This window comes from Thunnus maccoyii, chromosome 19, assembly GCF_910596095.1.
Source record: "Thunnus maccoyii chromosome 19, fThuMac1.1, whole genome shotgun sequence".
Taxonomy (NCBI): Eukaryota; Metazoa; Chordata; class Actinopteri; order Scombriformes; family Scombridae; genus Thunnus; species Thunnus maccoyii.
In genome coordinates, this window is record NC_056551.1 from 17,985,233 (window position 1) to 18,001,697 (window position 16,465).

Consider the following 16,465-nt stretch of genomic DNA (forward strand, 5'->3'; position numbering starts at 1 on the left):
ATAGACTGTATAAAAAAATAAGGTGTAGCTGAGGTGTTTGGGTTTAACAGCACTGTGCTGGGCAGGTGACAGGTGTGTTTACGCTGTTTGTGTGCTCTGAAAAACGTCACAGCGCTGATATCACTGTTAGCTTAGCATGCTAATCTTACATAAGCATATGATATCCATACATATCCATTTACATATGGTCTCTCTGTAATAACGAAGTATGTATTACTTTATTATTACACCCTAAGAAAGTTGCCAAACACCCAAGCTGTTTTTTTTGTCAGCTTAAACTGTCATGGTGTGACTTTCTGTTAAGTGACAAGGGGGGAAAAAAACTCCTGGAGCCAACCGGAGACTTTCGGTCAAATGATTTAAGGAGCGGTATTAAGGCATCGGTTTAATATACCTGAACCAGTGTTGTGTTACATAGGATACTGGTAAGAGGAAGGGAGTGGTGGTCATAAGATACTGACAAAAGCTCGAACTTGGACCTTTTTATCAGCACTTGGGAAAATCAGGTGTCACAGTGGAGAGGGCTCAATAGCCCATCCTGTCAATATGTTTACCATGGGCTGGGTTTCTGAAGAAGGGCCATTAATAAATTTGTTCTGGCTTGAAGGGTCCTCAAAAGGCCAGCTTTGGCCAGTCCTCATTCAAGTCCGCTCATCAATTAAGAAAACTCAGACCCGTGACATTTTCACTTCCTCTCTGTCCCCTCTCCAGACCGCTGTGTCACCAAAGGCGTGGTTTGGGGGGCACCGCAGAGCTCGCCCACAGGCCCGACACCCACTCAGCACATCTTGAATTAAGACATGCGAAGGCGTGGTGTCACTAATGTCATCGGGATTCGTGGGTGCATAGTAAAAACTCTGTATCAGCTGTCACAGGGTTTTGTGGGAGCCGAGGGAAGCCGAGTCAAAGTGCTTCCTAAGGATGTCGAGGGGGATGTAACCTTTGGCCTACGGCTCATCAATCTTACGCAACTGTCATCTTCTCCCAGTGCTGCATTGATGCTGTCAGAGGAGGCCGAGAGGCAGGGACTCGTTGTGTCGTGTATTTGTGCTTGCTTGCATACATGTTTTTTTTCTTTGTGTGTGTCTCTGAGTGAAGGAGTGACTGAAGAATGGGGAAAGTCTGGAGGAAAATGGAAAATCACAGGGTGATACTGTGCATATTGAAGGTCCGCATGGCTTTCTCATTACCGTCTTTTAAAAGTGGCTATTCACTGCAACCAGCAAGCTTGACCTTGATCTATGTGAATAGTCGTCTGTGGCTTCGGAAATCATGAAACTGATAGTAACCATGAAACTGATCTGAAGTAATGTGCTATCATTTATGGTCAGCTAAAATCTATACTCGATGACAGAAATGCAATAAAGCGATCTTAATACGGAAAAATATTCCTCACCGCAACCAACTTCATTACAGGATACTGTGGTCAACAAGCAGCGGAAAGACAGTAACATACCGTTATGGTCCCTGCACATCCAAAGCTTTCTTTGTCTTAATGTGATCAGTTGTAAGTGAAACTGCCCATGTCTGTTGTCTGGTGTGTATCATCTCTACTTAACATAATCTGATTATTCTTTTATACAGGAGAGCAGGGGGCGGTTGCATTACAGTAGCTTACCCCCACCAAGCAAATGCTAATGAATCTGCATATTTGGGTTGATTTGGGTGACCTGAATTCAGTTGTCTGGAAAAATTTGTCTACTTCTTCTCGGACAGTATCTGTTGCTTTGCCGGCGTCATCCATACTGACAGATTTAGTCTGCTATCTTGGGATTTTACCAACTTTTGCTATATAACTCATCTTTTTCTCATTTGTTTAAAGATGGATTGAAGATTGTTTGTGATTTAGTGATAATTAGACGTCGATTCTCTGTTTAAACTACCAGTGGAAATTGACCACGAGTCCCAAACTGAACTATAGTCAAGGCAAAGTAAATATGTAAGCCCATGTTTTCCACTCAAACAGAGTTGGACTGTAGTGGACTGTGGGAAATAAAGCTTGTGTACTTGTGCAAGGAGAATGTATTCAGCCTTGTTGTAAGAGTTTTCATTTAGCTCAGGGAAGCAGTCTAAGGGAACAGACTGGAAAGTGTTGTGAATGGAGGCCCAACCATCTGTCACAATGGCAGTAAGAAGATTTCAACTTACCCTCCCTTTTGAAATATACAGTCTTGTTTTCATGCACTAAAAAGTAAAGCAAAAGAATTTTTCCAGCTGACTGTTCTGTTGTGGCTTGATGCAGATTATTCCTCAAAGTCTTTTGTTCTCTTTTTGTTTCATTAGTGATGCACAACTCCAGTGCTGACGCAGAACAAAAATTTTAAAGGTCCTGAAATCCTATTCTCTCAATTACCTTCTTACTGTGAGGGATGTGGTCCTACGTGAACACAAAAAAATGTTAGACCAGCTTCGGTTATTTCAATTGAAAGATTTCTCCCTGTGCTCTTCACAGTGGATTAAGCAATGTTTAAATCAAAATTTATTGGCTTATGTGCTTATGTTACCAGCACTGTCTATCAAATGTGATCAAACACAACCACAGAGTCCTGATGCAGCAGAATAGCTAAGCTTTTGAGCGTTAAACTCAATAAATGAGTAATGATGTTTTTAGTCATGCTAGATATGTGGTTTTAGGGATGACGATTGGTCGGTTGCACAGTCAGTTATGGCATAGAGCTGCAGCAATTAGTTGTGATCGCACAAAATAATTGATTAATCGTTATTTTTCAAGCAAAAATGCCAAATATTCTCTGGTTTCAGCTTCTCAAATGTGAAGATTGGCTGCTTTTCTTTGTCATATATGACATTAAATTGAATATCTTTGGGCTTTTGGTTAGTCAGACAAAGAAAGCGAATTAAACACATCGCTGTGGGCTCAGACAATTATTTAAGATTTCATAGACTAAAGGATTAATTGAGAAAATAATCATTAGTTGCAGCTCTATTGTCGTGATTCCCAAAAGTCACCACAAGTTGAACTCGACACAAAATGTCACTGTTGTAAACGCTGGTGTGCTCAGGTCTTAAGCCTTGTTTCAGAGTGGTGTTGATGACAAGTGGTTTACCTGCAATAAGGGAAAAAACATGTAACATTTCTAAAAGCAAAGTATTAAAACAATTAAAACTGTGTATATGAGTCATTGCATTTCTCTGCTCTCCACTATTGATAATTTTATCAAACGTGATACTCGTTTTGACAATAGAAGTTGTGCTCGGCTGTGTCTGACCTCTCATAGTTGAATCTGTTGAATCATAGATGATTCAACAGCGTTGAAGGGAGAGTGCTTTCACTTTATTTACAACTGATCCATCTACAGACATGGCTGCCCACAGCCTTACATTTGTACTCCCCAGGCTGGAAAATGGTGTGAGGCCACAGCGAACAGCCAGTTCAAGACACTGAAGAGGAAATTAATATCGTGGTCACAGACCTCGGGTTCCTCTGATGGTATTCGTACAAAATAATGTTTATCATTTGGCTGCTCACCATTAATTTGTCCTTGGTTATAAAAAGTACACATGCTGTCCTGACAGACATAACAGTATATGATCTCACCAGCTTGGTGGTCAGAGGATATGTAGCTATGTAATTGTTTTGTCCTTCCCAGAACACTTATCTACCTCACACACTGTGTGTGTGTGTGTGTGTGTGTGTGTGTGTTTGTGTTTGTGTTTGCTTGTACGGGTGAAGCGGTGGTATTCTTTCCTGTGAATATATTATTGTGCAATGTGTGTTTTCATTGGTTCATCATTTTATTGTGCAGTGTGTGTGTTTTCATTGGTTCATCATTTTATCTGACCATGGTCTAGACAACTAACCACACATGCACACACTCAACACATCCACCCAAACTTCTTCCTCTTTCTCATAGGCACTCACACATACTACACAACTGTCTTGTCTGATCTTTCTGTCTTCTCCCCCCTCCCTTCCCTAGCTTGAGGATTTTATAATTCTCTCCGGAGGAAGAGCGTCGCATCTTGTAAGGATCCACAGGTCAGAAACTCTACTCCTTTCTCTCCTTCCCTTTTTTTTTTTGCTGTGCAGAGCGATACTGAGCTGCTGACGGGTCTGCATGCTTCAACACGAATGCTGCATGCTTCTCTGACTCCCCCCACCTGTAACCACCTTGGGGCTTTTCTCTGTTTTTTTTTTTTTTTAATTCCCCCGTGCATGACCACACCTGGGCAACCCAACTTTGATTCTGCTTTGCTTTGGTGCCTGTGGAGAAAAACTCCAAATTTGCATTTTTTTGGAATGATACTTTGCTTTTTTTTGTTAATCATTTTGACATTTGCATTCACTGTGTGATTTTGGGTTTCTTTTCCTCTTTTAAGTTGTGATTCTCTTGTTTTATATCTGCTTGAAAGCAACCTGATGGTCCATGTTGTGTTGATTATTATGTTGTGTACATTGTGTGCCTGCTTCCAGTGGGCTTTAGACAACCAGCTTACGCTTGGCTCTGTAGCTTTGCTCTGCAATTGACTATTTGTTAAACCTCTCTCCTGTCAAGCTTTGAATTACTCCAAATGCCAAGTGCATGCAGTGTTGCCAACTTAGCAACTTTCTTGCTGGATTTGGTGACTTTTAAGACCCTTATAGACTTTTTTTTTTTCTAAAAAAGTGACTAGCAACAAATCTAGCGACTTTTTGGGCAGATCTTAATACCTTTTTAATCGAAGAAATTCACACATTTTTCTTAGTGAATGTGCACTAATGTGGCTGTGGCTCTCTGGACTGACTGTGTTCAGAGAGCGGAGACAGAGCAACAGCACGTTCAGTCGACCAATCATCAGTCAGACAGAAACAGGAATAAGCTGTGAATGTACGTAACAAATGACTAATCACTGATCCCCATTGATTGTCCGGGGAACTCCTTCTTTGTTTTTATTCCAAATTATTAATCTTGACTGTCAAGACACACAGTGAGTTTACAAGAGTGAGTTTACTCCAATGTCCGGATCCTCTGTATTCACAACACTCAATTTACAGTCTATACAACAGCCTGCATACAAGTTTTTTGATATTAAAAGTCGATTTTAGATGCATTTAGATGAAACATTCTCAGCTGTAAAAAGCAACTCATGATTTAGCTAGTTAAGTTTAAAATGTTTTAAATCTTGATGTCATTTATGCGTAAATAGGCGTATTACATCATCTAGTGACATCTAGCGACTTTTTGAACAGGCTTTAGCTACTTTCCACTAAAATAGTTGACAACATTGTCTACATGGGGCTCTAGTAAGAGCAATACTCAGCATCTAGACAGATAGGAGGGTTTTTTTTTTATCATCTTCCCAAAGCCAAAAACAGGAGTAATTTTGTAAGGAATGGATTAAAGTGTGTTAGCTTGGCTGGCTAACCAGCTTTCCTACCTACAGTAGTAATGTAATGTTCCTCTCAGCTCCAAGGAGCATATCACTAGCTAAATATGTGGGGTGACAAGTCACCTTACAACATATTCATTATGTGGATCCCGAGATGCTACTATATCAAAGTTAGAGTAACATTAGCGCCTCCATCCTTTATTTGGATTGTTCATACTCCTGTTTTTCTTCAGTAAGCATGTTAGCTAATTGTATAATTATATAGTTTAACATTTTTATTTATGATACTGTACTATAATACCAGGGCTAACTAGCTCTACTCACAAGAAAAGCTGTTCATGTCTTCTGCATGCCTCATCAACTCATGAGGAAGTTGAGGTTTTGCCGGAAACATGTAGACGTAGCCTCAGTCTTTTTGTATTAAATCTTGCATACAGCCACCGCGTGCGTTTTTAAGACCTTTCTCCACGGTTCTTGTTTTAGACAAGTCAGCTGGAAACATTAAAAAGTCAGCTGGATATTGTTTTCAACCAACTCATGCAGTTTATTTGAGTTATCGAACAAGCTACGGCTAATAAAACCTGCTAGCAATAATCTTCATTTTAGCCCCACTAACTCAACTTTTATCTGAAAGAAATGAGAAGCCTGCTTTTGTTTACCCCTGTGTGAAACTGGGGAACCATTGTTTCAAAAATTACTAAAAATTTCGAGTAATAAATTTGCCACCGCCTCTGTAAACGTATGATGTGCCCTGCAAGCATAGAAAGCTTTTCATGTGTCGCAGCAGGAACCAAGGTGATTTACATTACTCTTAGACGGATTTAGATTTTTTTCAAGTATTTTTTCTACATAAGCTGCTTGAATTTTAAGTGTCCTAATTTTCCCAAATGGATTCAGTTATTTTCATTACCGTCAGGATGTAAGTGTGCTCTAAATGTGCTCACCAGATCACGAGAAATCTGCGTGATAACTGTTAAAAGATTGAGGCTTGGCTTTGTGTTCTTTATCCCTCTCTCTGCTGTGAAGGGAGTGGTAAAATTAGTGTTTTATCTTCTGGTATGCCAAGTTCAGGAGGACACACTGTTAGCGTTGTGTGGTGTTTCACACAGCACTCCAAAGGAGGTTTTTGTCTCTGCTAGCCAAAATTACCACCATGAAATCAGTGCCTGTTGAAGACTGCTGAGAGAAAAGCAGAGGAGAAAGGAGCCCTCCTTAGAGGCAGAAAGGAGAGGAGAAAATATAGCAGGGTGTTTAGTGATGTTTACAGCGCCTTCAAATGTCCCCTGACTGGTGGGAAAGCCTAGCAACTGTAATTTCAAAGATGGTTTGTTGTGTTTTCTTTATTTATCTCATCATGTTCTTTCACAACCTCACCAAAAATCTATAAAATGTTTGCCATGTTAATCAAATGAAGGGGCATCATCACAGTTTTATTTCACATCAGTTGAATTGAAACCCAGACCCAGAGATTTATTCCACTCTGGGAGCTGAAGTCACCTGCCCTTGGCTATTGCTGTTTTTAAAAAAAAAAAAAAAACCTACCACCAGTGCGACTACCATTCACCAGCTTGGGACCGCAAGACCTTCAGCTGGGCTTTCGCAGCTTCCCAAAATAGCCCCACATTATACGCCCCAAGGCCTGGCTGCCATCACAGTTGCCTCAAGGAAACTACATCAAATCTGTGAATGGTGGCTTCCATGTGACCCCCCGCATGGATCACCAGTTTGTCACCCCAAAATATGTGACATTTTCCTTTCAGTGACATTTGAAGTAAAACCACCTGTGTGCTCTTTATCATAGCAGCTCAGCATAGTTTTGGAAGCTTGAATTGTCAGGAAATATTGTTTTTATCCACTCAGAACGTGTGTGTATTGTTGATTAAAAAAAACATTTTGTTCCTAGAAAATTTATAATCTTGTGGCGACAGAGATACAGTGCTGTTTGACTACTGTCTACATTCGCTGTCTGAACACTATACTTGTGGATGATGACATAAAAGGTAATTTTCGGATGTGTAAATGTAGAAGTAGCTTCAGATTCTCCAAACTAAAGTTCCTCTATTGTTGTTTTTGCCATTGCAAATGTCAGTAGTAAAACTCCACTGTTTTCTCCTTTTTAATTAAAAGAAGTGCATGGTGATTATGTTTTCATGTTAGACTACAGAGGCACAGTTTGTGCTTAGAAGGGGAACGCCACACAGAGAGCCTTGTACCTCTAGTTAGCTTACTTCACTTGCCTGTATGTTTATAGGGAAGTTTTTCAGATCTTCCAGAACCATATGACTCAGGGAAAGGGCGTGTTGTTTTTAAAAAGCTTGCCATCGGCAGACTAAATATACCCTTTACTGGACCTGACCCCTCATTTGCCTTTGCTGTGGCCACTTTAGGTCGACATGCTAGCTCAGCAGGGGCCCTACAACCAGTAATTATATAGGAGGGCTTCAATTTTACATCCCTTGTATAGTGTTGCCTTCACACAAGCTCTTTTCCTCAATTTAGACATTTTGGTTGTCACTGATGGTTCACCTACGTTTTAATTCCACCTACTTCTTCTCAATAGAACCAGAAATAGTTTATTTCCAGCACGTTGTGCTTCATAAAGGAGTATCATGTGCTGCTTGTCATCACTCAGCCTCTAACTTAGTGTAGTTAATGTGTATTAATGCTGTGAAAGTAGTAGATTGTGTCCTCGATCTGGCTTTTTAAAAGTTGAACTTTTCCTCCCATCTGTCATCCATGGATGATTCTCCATATGACCAGCAGTCAGCTGTCCGGTGGCGGTCATACAGCTGTTCACTGGATTTAAGATGACTTTATGTTAACATGATGTGGCTTTGCACTTCACAGCTGAAGCCCTGATGTCTATCTTCAGTGAATTCCAGATGGTTTGGAAATGGATCAGAGCTGCAGACTGTTATGCGCTCTGAGAAATTGAGCGGATAAGACTGCTCTTGAAAGTAAAAGGAAAAACAGTATATTGTGGGTTTTTTACTATTCTTCTTAAGAGGTTTCTCAGGAGTGGCACATTACTGGAAGCCGCCTGAAATGCAGCTTCATTAATCAGATGGAAGCATGATAGTCAGCTGGAGTTGTCATGCCAATAGCTTAGCCCAGACCGAGAGACTGTAAAGCCCTGGCTGTCTACGTGAAATGTCAAAAACAGTTCATCAGCCTGTGGCGAAACACAACCCAAAACTCTGATGCAGCTGGCAGTATTTTAAGATGGGCTCGTGGTCCCTGTCTGGTCTTATAACAGGGATTTAATGCCCACAGTTGGCATTATCATGTACACATGTGTGCGTGCTCGAGTCTCTGCCGCATCTATAGCCAAACTCCATTAATCTGTAAATGACATTGGAGCAGACATCTGTCCCCATCAGTGTGTCATCCTTCGTGCTCTCAGTATTTTGTTTCAAGAGGAAGGCTCTCTCTCTCTCTCTCTCTCACTCTACTTTCTCACAGAGGCCTTCCTCCAAATAACCCACAATACCCCTGGAGAATATAAGTGCAAGCTGCTGTTGGAAGAAGAGGCAGCAGCTGTAGTTGGAGTCCTTCAGACACTGTATATTCTAAAGAAAGTTTGTGCGTACACTTTCTGACAAAGCATAGTCTAATCATTGACCTAAATTAAGAATGCAAATATGCATTATATTTAAATGTGGGGAATTCTGGAGGCATTTCTGTTTAATTAATGATAAAAAGAAAACATTTCAGGACAGATTGTCACAACGAAATCAATGTAAGTATGAATTATTAAGGACAAAATTAACATTAAGTCATTATAAACAAGATCTAGTGTCCTCGGTCATAAACTGGCTTTTTTTAAATAATGCATCCTGCGCTTCCACAGGATTATTATTACATTAGTACCAGTTATGATATGAAGCTATATGATCAGTCTATTAGACATCCGTCTGCAAAGCACCCTGATTATCACAAGCAGCTGATGCTGTGCTATCACCATTCCCACAGCTTGGGTGGGTACTTACAGATGGTCCTGATGATTAAGTCGGCAGTCGTACAACAAAAAAAATGTGCTGTATAGTTTGTTTTGGAGAAAGTAGAAAGACAAACTGTCATTGCTTGTCTCAGTTTATATGCACACAATATTCTGGTTTTCGCTCTTATTCGAAAAAAATGGCGGACTTCTTCGACCGTGCGAACACAGCCTCCCTCTTTCATTCGTTCAACCACCTTCTTGAAAAGGTCGACGTCGCGATATTTGGGTGTATCCCAAAAACCTGTTGATATCCAAGTCTTTCAAAATGTTTAAAAGTAGGTGTGTTTCTCCTTCTGACCAGAAATATGGGCTTTTTTTTGGGTGTGTATCTCTACCACAGCGTTGCAAACTGTTTGCTAGTTGGTTTGTTTACAACGTACAGAGCTGACCATAAACAGGCAAGAGGCTGTGTGTCGCAAACTGCGGTAGACGCATATTCTGAATGCTCTGTATACACATCCAAAGAATTCCCCTAAAACCTGAATAATATCCAACATCTTAATCAGAAAATGCTACATTTGGAATAAGGCCTAATTCGCAAATATCCAAACGGAATATCCTGTTTACATGACTTGTATCAAATTCGGACTATTGTCATATTTAGAATAATAGTTGAAACACTAAGTGCATTTAAACATGGTCATTGAGGCTCTTAGGGACAGCTGATGTGGATAAATGAATCATATGTGCAACATGAGAGGACAGAGGATTGGTTGGAATAAAAACAGGCATCATGGTTAGATTAATTGTGTCCTTTGTGTTTAAGGTTTCTCAAAAGGACAATTTCTCGTCATGAGGGCTGAATTTACTACTTTAACTGGAGGTGTGAATGGCGACATGAAAAAAGCAGAAGTTATTTTCAACAACTTGGTGTGCAGCACAGCATGGTAATGTCATATTGAACTGCCAAAAGAGACATTCTTTCCACAAAATTAGCTACTTAAAGCACATTTCCCGTTACAGTTTGTATGCACGCGGTTAGGCTCATTGGTATTATAGCAACAGATTGTGGGGGGAAAAAATGAGTAGCAGCCTCTTGGCTTACTGCCGCAAAAGGAAGAAGAGCATCTCTGTGAATTGATGCTGATGATGAGTGAGCACATGGAAAAGAGAGCAAGAAGGAGAAAGAAGTGAAGGGTTGCAGTTATTGGTAGGCACTGAATGTCCAACTCCCTCACATCGCCCTCCATTACACTCTGTATCCTCTCCGTTCTCTCCGCTCACAGGATGTGGAGCTTCTTGTCGGCACTCTGCTTTGGAAGTGAAGTGGCAAGTGGTGAAGCCGCTATCTGGTCCTACGTGACAAGTGCTATCATTTCATCAGGGAATCTAATTATCTAGAATGGCATGGTTTAGTGAATAAAGCTTGAGTCCACTCTTACTATGAACTTAGTATCTCTTTCTTTCCCTGTCTCCTGCCTTTATGCAAGCTGTAATACTTCATTTCCTGTGGACCGCTCTGGTGTCATTTAGTGCTCCCACACACACCAACACTGCCTCTGGGTCAATTTAGTTCCCCCAGTCTTATCCTTTGCACAGGGATTGACAATCACCACCAACAAAATCAAATGACTGTCAAACCAAACGGCAACTACCACAGCTTGAGACGGAAGCAGGTGCAGAAGCACCTTACAGTGAAATGCCACCGACGGCTCCTAGATGCTGGCTCCAAAAGATCCCTCGCCTCAGTTGAGTCCCATTCAATAAGAGTCAACTTCTCCGTCAATAATCTTTTTCAACTTGTCATTATGGTCTCAATCACTAAATTCAGGCCCTCTAATGAATATGATGGTGGTCATTTTGGAAAAATTGCTCTGTGAATAAGATTTGAAGAGCTTAACATGTCTGCCATGTGGGCGTTGAGTGACAATTTTCAGACTATTGTCACAATATACTACATGTCATAAGTTTAATGTTACTTGATTATGATAACTGCCCTGTTAGCACAATGTAGCAAAAGTAGCTAACGTGAGGCTAGGTGTGCACAGCTTGGTGTTCCCAGTAAGCTAACATTCACTTCTATCTGAGGTAGCAGGGCGTGTTCAGAACATGAAAAGTGACACCTCGCACTGTTACTGACCATAAGCAGAAACCCTGGGCTTCAAACACATGTCACACCTCACTACGTCCATCTTTATTTACACTCTGTGTCATATTCAGGGTAAAATTCCACTTTAATTCTGACACGCTTCTTTTTCACAAATTTAACAGCTGGTGTGGTTTTGTCGTCCATGTTTATTAGATACAAACAACCAGTAGATGTGTACAATTATTAATAGTTCAGATGTTTGCTGTAGCAACATGCCCCAGCTCTGTGTGGATACATGAGGGATGCACTGCTTTGATACACCAGATTGTACATCAGTATGAATACTGACCCTATTAAGCAGATTAAATATCATTAAAGACACAAGAGATCCACTTTAGATAGTTTCTTTGTCAGTGTCATTTAGTTACATTCAGTCAGTCATCGCAGGAAACAGACTTAGTTTTGAGTTGAGTGCCACAGCCAACCCTGACCTCATGTGACTTTGACATAAAATGGTCCCAATGATTTCCACCCAGTGAAGTGTACAGATTTCATATTTGGGTAAAATGAGTATCGGATCAGTTATTACATAGCAGGAGGGTGGACTAGACTGAAATACAGACTTCCTCCTCTAAACTCTGAAGAAATACTTTTTTTTTTTGAGTTATATCATCAACCTCCAGGGAGAGAGAGGCCCTAGGTGAGTGAGCAAATTAAAGTTGATCATGAGATGAGATTACAGGATCTGGCTGGCTCGGCTCAGGAGATGACACTGATTAAACTAACTTCATATCATATGTTTGCTTCATTGTAAGTAGTCAGAGCAGGGAACTGAAATGTTGGGGTGAAAAGAAAACGTTTGAAGTTTTTACGGGGAGGGAAATGTTAAGGTGCACACCTTAATCAGACACAATCAGGTTGGGATGTGTGAAACCAAGAAGGGTTATGGTTACAGCTCATACTTGATTATTGTTAAACATTTTCAGACTCTTCCAGAAAATCCTGTTTATTTGTCACAAGGCTCTCCCCATTTACAGTAAATGAACATTAAGGATAACTGCAAACTGTGAGCTCGGCCCCAACCTTGAGCCCAACACCTGCTTGGAATCAAGCCGGTGTTTTTTTTCTTTAATGCATCATGCAAATTTGTCGAGTTTCAACTTGACTGGATTCGTCCTCACCACTATTTTTGCTTTTAGGTTGGAGTGTGCACCTCTTTAACTCTTTTGAGTTAACTCCTCCTAATTTCACATAGTTTCTGCACTCACTAAGATTTTTTTTTTCTTTGGGTTTTCCCCATGGTTTATAATCCTACAGATATTTTTTTGTACGCCTGTTTGCTGTGAAGACTCGACACTCTGTATCTTATTTTGTCCTGAACAAAGACTCTGCCCTTCCCCCCAAATAAGAAGTGGAAAACAAACTTCCTTTTTCTCCCTTAATCTGGCAATGCTTTTCACAGAAATTGCGTGTAAAATAGCTTAATTAGCTTATCAATGTGAACTAAAGGAAATACAATGATCAACATGTATTTAGCTTTGAACCCCCCACCCAATGGGGACATCTGGTTATTCTTCCCTAAATTGTTAAAAGTACTTTCTAGCTAAAGTTGAGTTCTCTTTTTCCCTCTTTCATACACAGTAACACATTGAAGGTTATGGTGCACAGATAGGCAGAGCTCCACTTCCCCCCCCTCTCTGTCCCTTGTCCTCAGTGGGCAGCCTGCCAATATTTGTGCCCAGTTAACAGTGCAGTGCTGGGAACCCCAAGGCCCCAAGCAGGTGTCAACCTCCCTGCCCAGCCAAAGGAGCTGAGAGGGGAACACAAAGGGCTCAAAGAGACCTGCCAGCATGGTAACCGTCTTAAATATCCGAGGCCAGTATGGCCACTCCTCTAAATCTCTCAGCAGCATAGGGTAGCTGCCAGTCTGCTCTTTCTGCTACTGTAACACTGACTCTCAAAGGGGTTTGAAGCTTTTTTTAAGCTTTGCCCTAAATGGGGTTCGGAGTGGTAAGATTGATAGAGGGCATCAGGAGTGCACAGATAGAGGGATGAGTCTAGTTTGAAGCTTTTATTTGTGCAGTGCCCCCAATAGAGGGGTTTTTCAGAGGACAAAAAACCAAGAGAAATGTGGTCTGCTTGCGGTTTTCATCACAGATTGAGTATTGTTATCTCGTCCACTGACCTCTCTCTGTCTCTCCTCAACAGTCACAGTTTTTGCTGTTGTCATCGGACTTTTTTTGTGGATCGTCTTTACGGGACGCTTCCAGATCTCATGGGCTTGTGTGATCTTTGAAAATACTGGCTTGCCTCACAGCTAAGCTGTCCTGGCATTTAGATTGGCAAGACTGTAAAAGAACTGGATGAGAGGGAGAAGTGATGCCTTCGTCCTCTGTCCTCTCTCCTTTCTCTCTGTCTGTTCATTGTTTGCTACTCTGCAGTGATGATGTGGATGGGACTGGGTGGGGGGGGGAGTAGAGTGGAGGCTACCATCATCTTCAGTAAACAATAGGTCCTTGTGTATTTGACCCCCTCTCTAGTCGAGTAGTCCACGGTTGGAGCTGAAACTAGAATGGAATTCCATCTTTGCTAGATTTCGGTCGGTGGAAGCTCTCACGAAAAAACAATCTCAGTCGTACCTCTGGGTCCATTTGTTCTCATTTACAACCAAATCAATAATCAATTAGCATTTTCCCCCCTTTTTTCTCAAGCTGTGATGACCTCCATTGATTGTCCATGCATGCTGTGCCATATGATATATCTCCTCCCCCCCGGCTGTGTAACTAATTACTAGCCTATATGTTGGTGGGATGAGCCACAATGGGGCCACTAGGTCATTAAAAACTAGCTGACAATGATTTATTTGTTCTATGAGCATATAATGTGTTGTGTAATTTTGGTTAAAAAACCTAAAATGAGGACAAATGACGTGATGATAAAGCAGTTTATTGTTTTCCTCCTTTTTTATTTTACTGAAGTCCCTTTTTAATTGTGTGATTTCTCTTTTATATACACCTGGAAGTTTTTCTTTGGCCTCTTAAGAATAAAGTTTACTTCAAACAAGTCTTCATCTCGTTAGCTTGAATACAAATTAACTCCATATTGTTGGGACATTGTAGGACTTTAGTTTGTTCCTGTGAGTGAAAAGTTTTGTTATCTTAACCCTTGTCTTACAAGACATCCGATAACCCTTTATCCCCTCCTTTCGCGTGACCGGCCCACCCATTTTGCGGATGTGTGCTGCGGGTACTTCAGTTTCTTTTGAGGATGTTGTAGAAAACCAGAATAACCTGCTTTGTGTTGGATCCCTTTACTCTCACAGGAGGAGAGAAGTACACACAGCCACCTGAGAGGCCAGATCCACCCACTTTGTGCTTACTACAACATCAGCCGTTCAATGAATGCAACGCGCATATTTGTACGCACACATGCAGGCAGCACACATTATCAATCTAGAGTCGTCTCTAATATTGTCAAAGCCAACTATATCAGTGAGAAACCACAAAGATACACCCTCCCTCTCACATGATTGGATCAAGAGACAGGAAGCACTTCAGCCTTATAACCGAATTATATCAGTTAATCACTTTCTGACTTAATACCATTTCAGTGTTAATAATATTTAGTAAAAGAAGATAATCAGCCTTCCGTTCATGTCACAGTGAATTTGATCAGTCATGAAAATTGACCTGAAGATTATTTTACATCTACCCTGCGTCACAGTAAATTTGGCAAACATTGCATTTATTACAAGCCGGATTGAGAACAGATTTAGAGATTTATTTTAATATTTTACTTAAGCTTTAAAGCTTCCCCCCGGCTTTTCAACTGACCTAAAATAGGTGACTTGAAACACGGTTTGTTCAACCAGGAGATATTAAGTATTTTAGATAAAAATGAGTCAAACGAAATGACACAAAAATGTTATTAAAGTAACTGAATCATCTGTATTTGAGACATATTCAAAGAGGGTTTATACTCCCAAAATAGATACACAGCATTTCAAGATAAAACCATTTTATTGCAAGTCATGATTGGTAGTAAACCATTATAAACTTGCAACCATAACTTTCTTTAGTAAACACAGTTGGTTATCTCAGTATTTTGGAGTAATACATTTGATTTACCAGTGTACAGAAACTGCAGTGGCTGAGTGTCCCAGGAAAAAAAAACAACAACTTGTTTTAAACTTAACATTTTATTGAATATGACATCAATCTCCTGAGGTGGATCTGGATAAGTTTAGCTCTTGAGTGTGAAATAACACTGAGCAGCTTAATGGAGAGCTTATCAGGCACATCCTGAAGTGAACGAACCAGGAGAGAGCCGTTAAAAGGCAAAAAGATCAGGAACGCTCTGCGAATCGGCGAATGGAAAATGACACCCACATCTGATAGCTATCAGGGATGCTGTCATCATCACAGTCATTGTCATCTTCACCATCCGAGGCAAACGGATACGCCTTTTACTGTGTCGCAACAATGGTGTGAAGTGCAGAATAACAAGTTTTTAATAAAAGGGGGATTTTCTTAAGCCTGAGGTGTTATTGCATAACGCACATACCAACAGCAAACTGAAATGTCATACAGCGGTCACATTAACATTAACTGCACTGCTAATGGTCATCTGTTGCCAGAGTGTCATGCCAGCTGTGTATATGTGTGTGTATCTTCTCTGCTTGTTACAAATATAAGCGGATGGTTTTCTGCCACTTTCAGTCATGTTAGTTCAGGACCTCAACATGTACTGCATCCCCTCCCATCTCTCTCCTCCTTACTGCCCCCTCTCTCTCTCTCTCTCCGAGTCCCCAAGTGAAACTCCACATTCATCTGTTTTCCTGTTTGGTTATTTAACATTTCAGAAATAGATCCAAGTTCCAAAAGAAAACCAAGGTAGCCTTTTGTTGTGCGCTGGAGTGAAAGTACAGTACGGGGAGTGGAAATTGCAAATGTCAGAGTTGTTTCTGAACGTAGGCAAGAGTTTACTTCCCTTGTTTCGTGTTGTTTTATAACAATATGACTGCGGATTCATGAAGGTGAATGAGTAAGGACGTGAGTAGCACTAGTTCCTTATTTGTAAGCGGCTTTTGTAGAGCCCAGCTGGTTTAA

General features: G+C 40.8%; 1 protein-coding gene across 5 annotated transcripts in view; it reads left to right on the forward strand.

The window, feature by feature from the left end:
* The window catches only part of sema4d (sema domain, immunoglobulin domain (Ig), transmembrane domain (TM) and short cytoplasmic domain, (semaphorin) 4D), a 48,145-nt gene that overhangs the window by 18,856 nt on the left and 12,824 nt on the right, over nt 1-16,465 (forward strand). The window contains exon 3 of one of the 5 annotated variants that reach the window (XM_042395445.1): nt 3,939-3,997. The exons of the other annotated variants lie outside the window; for them this stretch is intronic. The gene's annotated coding sequence lies outside the window, so the exon portion shown is untranslated. The remainder of the gene's footprint in view (nt 1-3,938; nt 3,998-16,465) is intronic. 5 annotated transcript variants of the gene reach the window in all.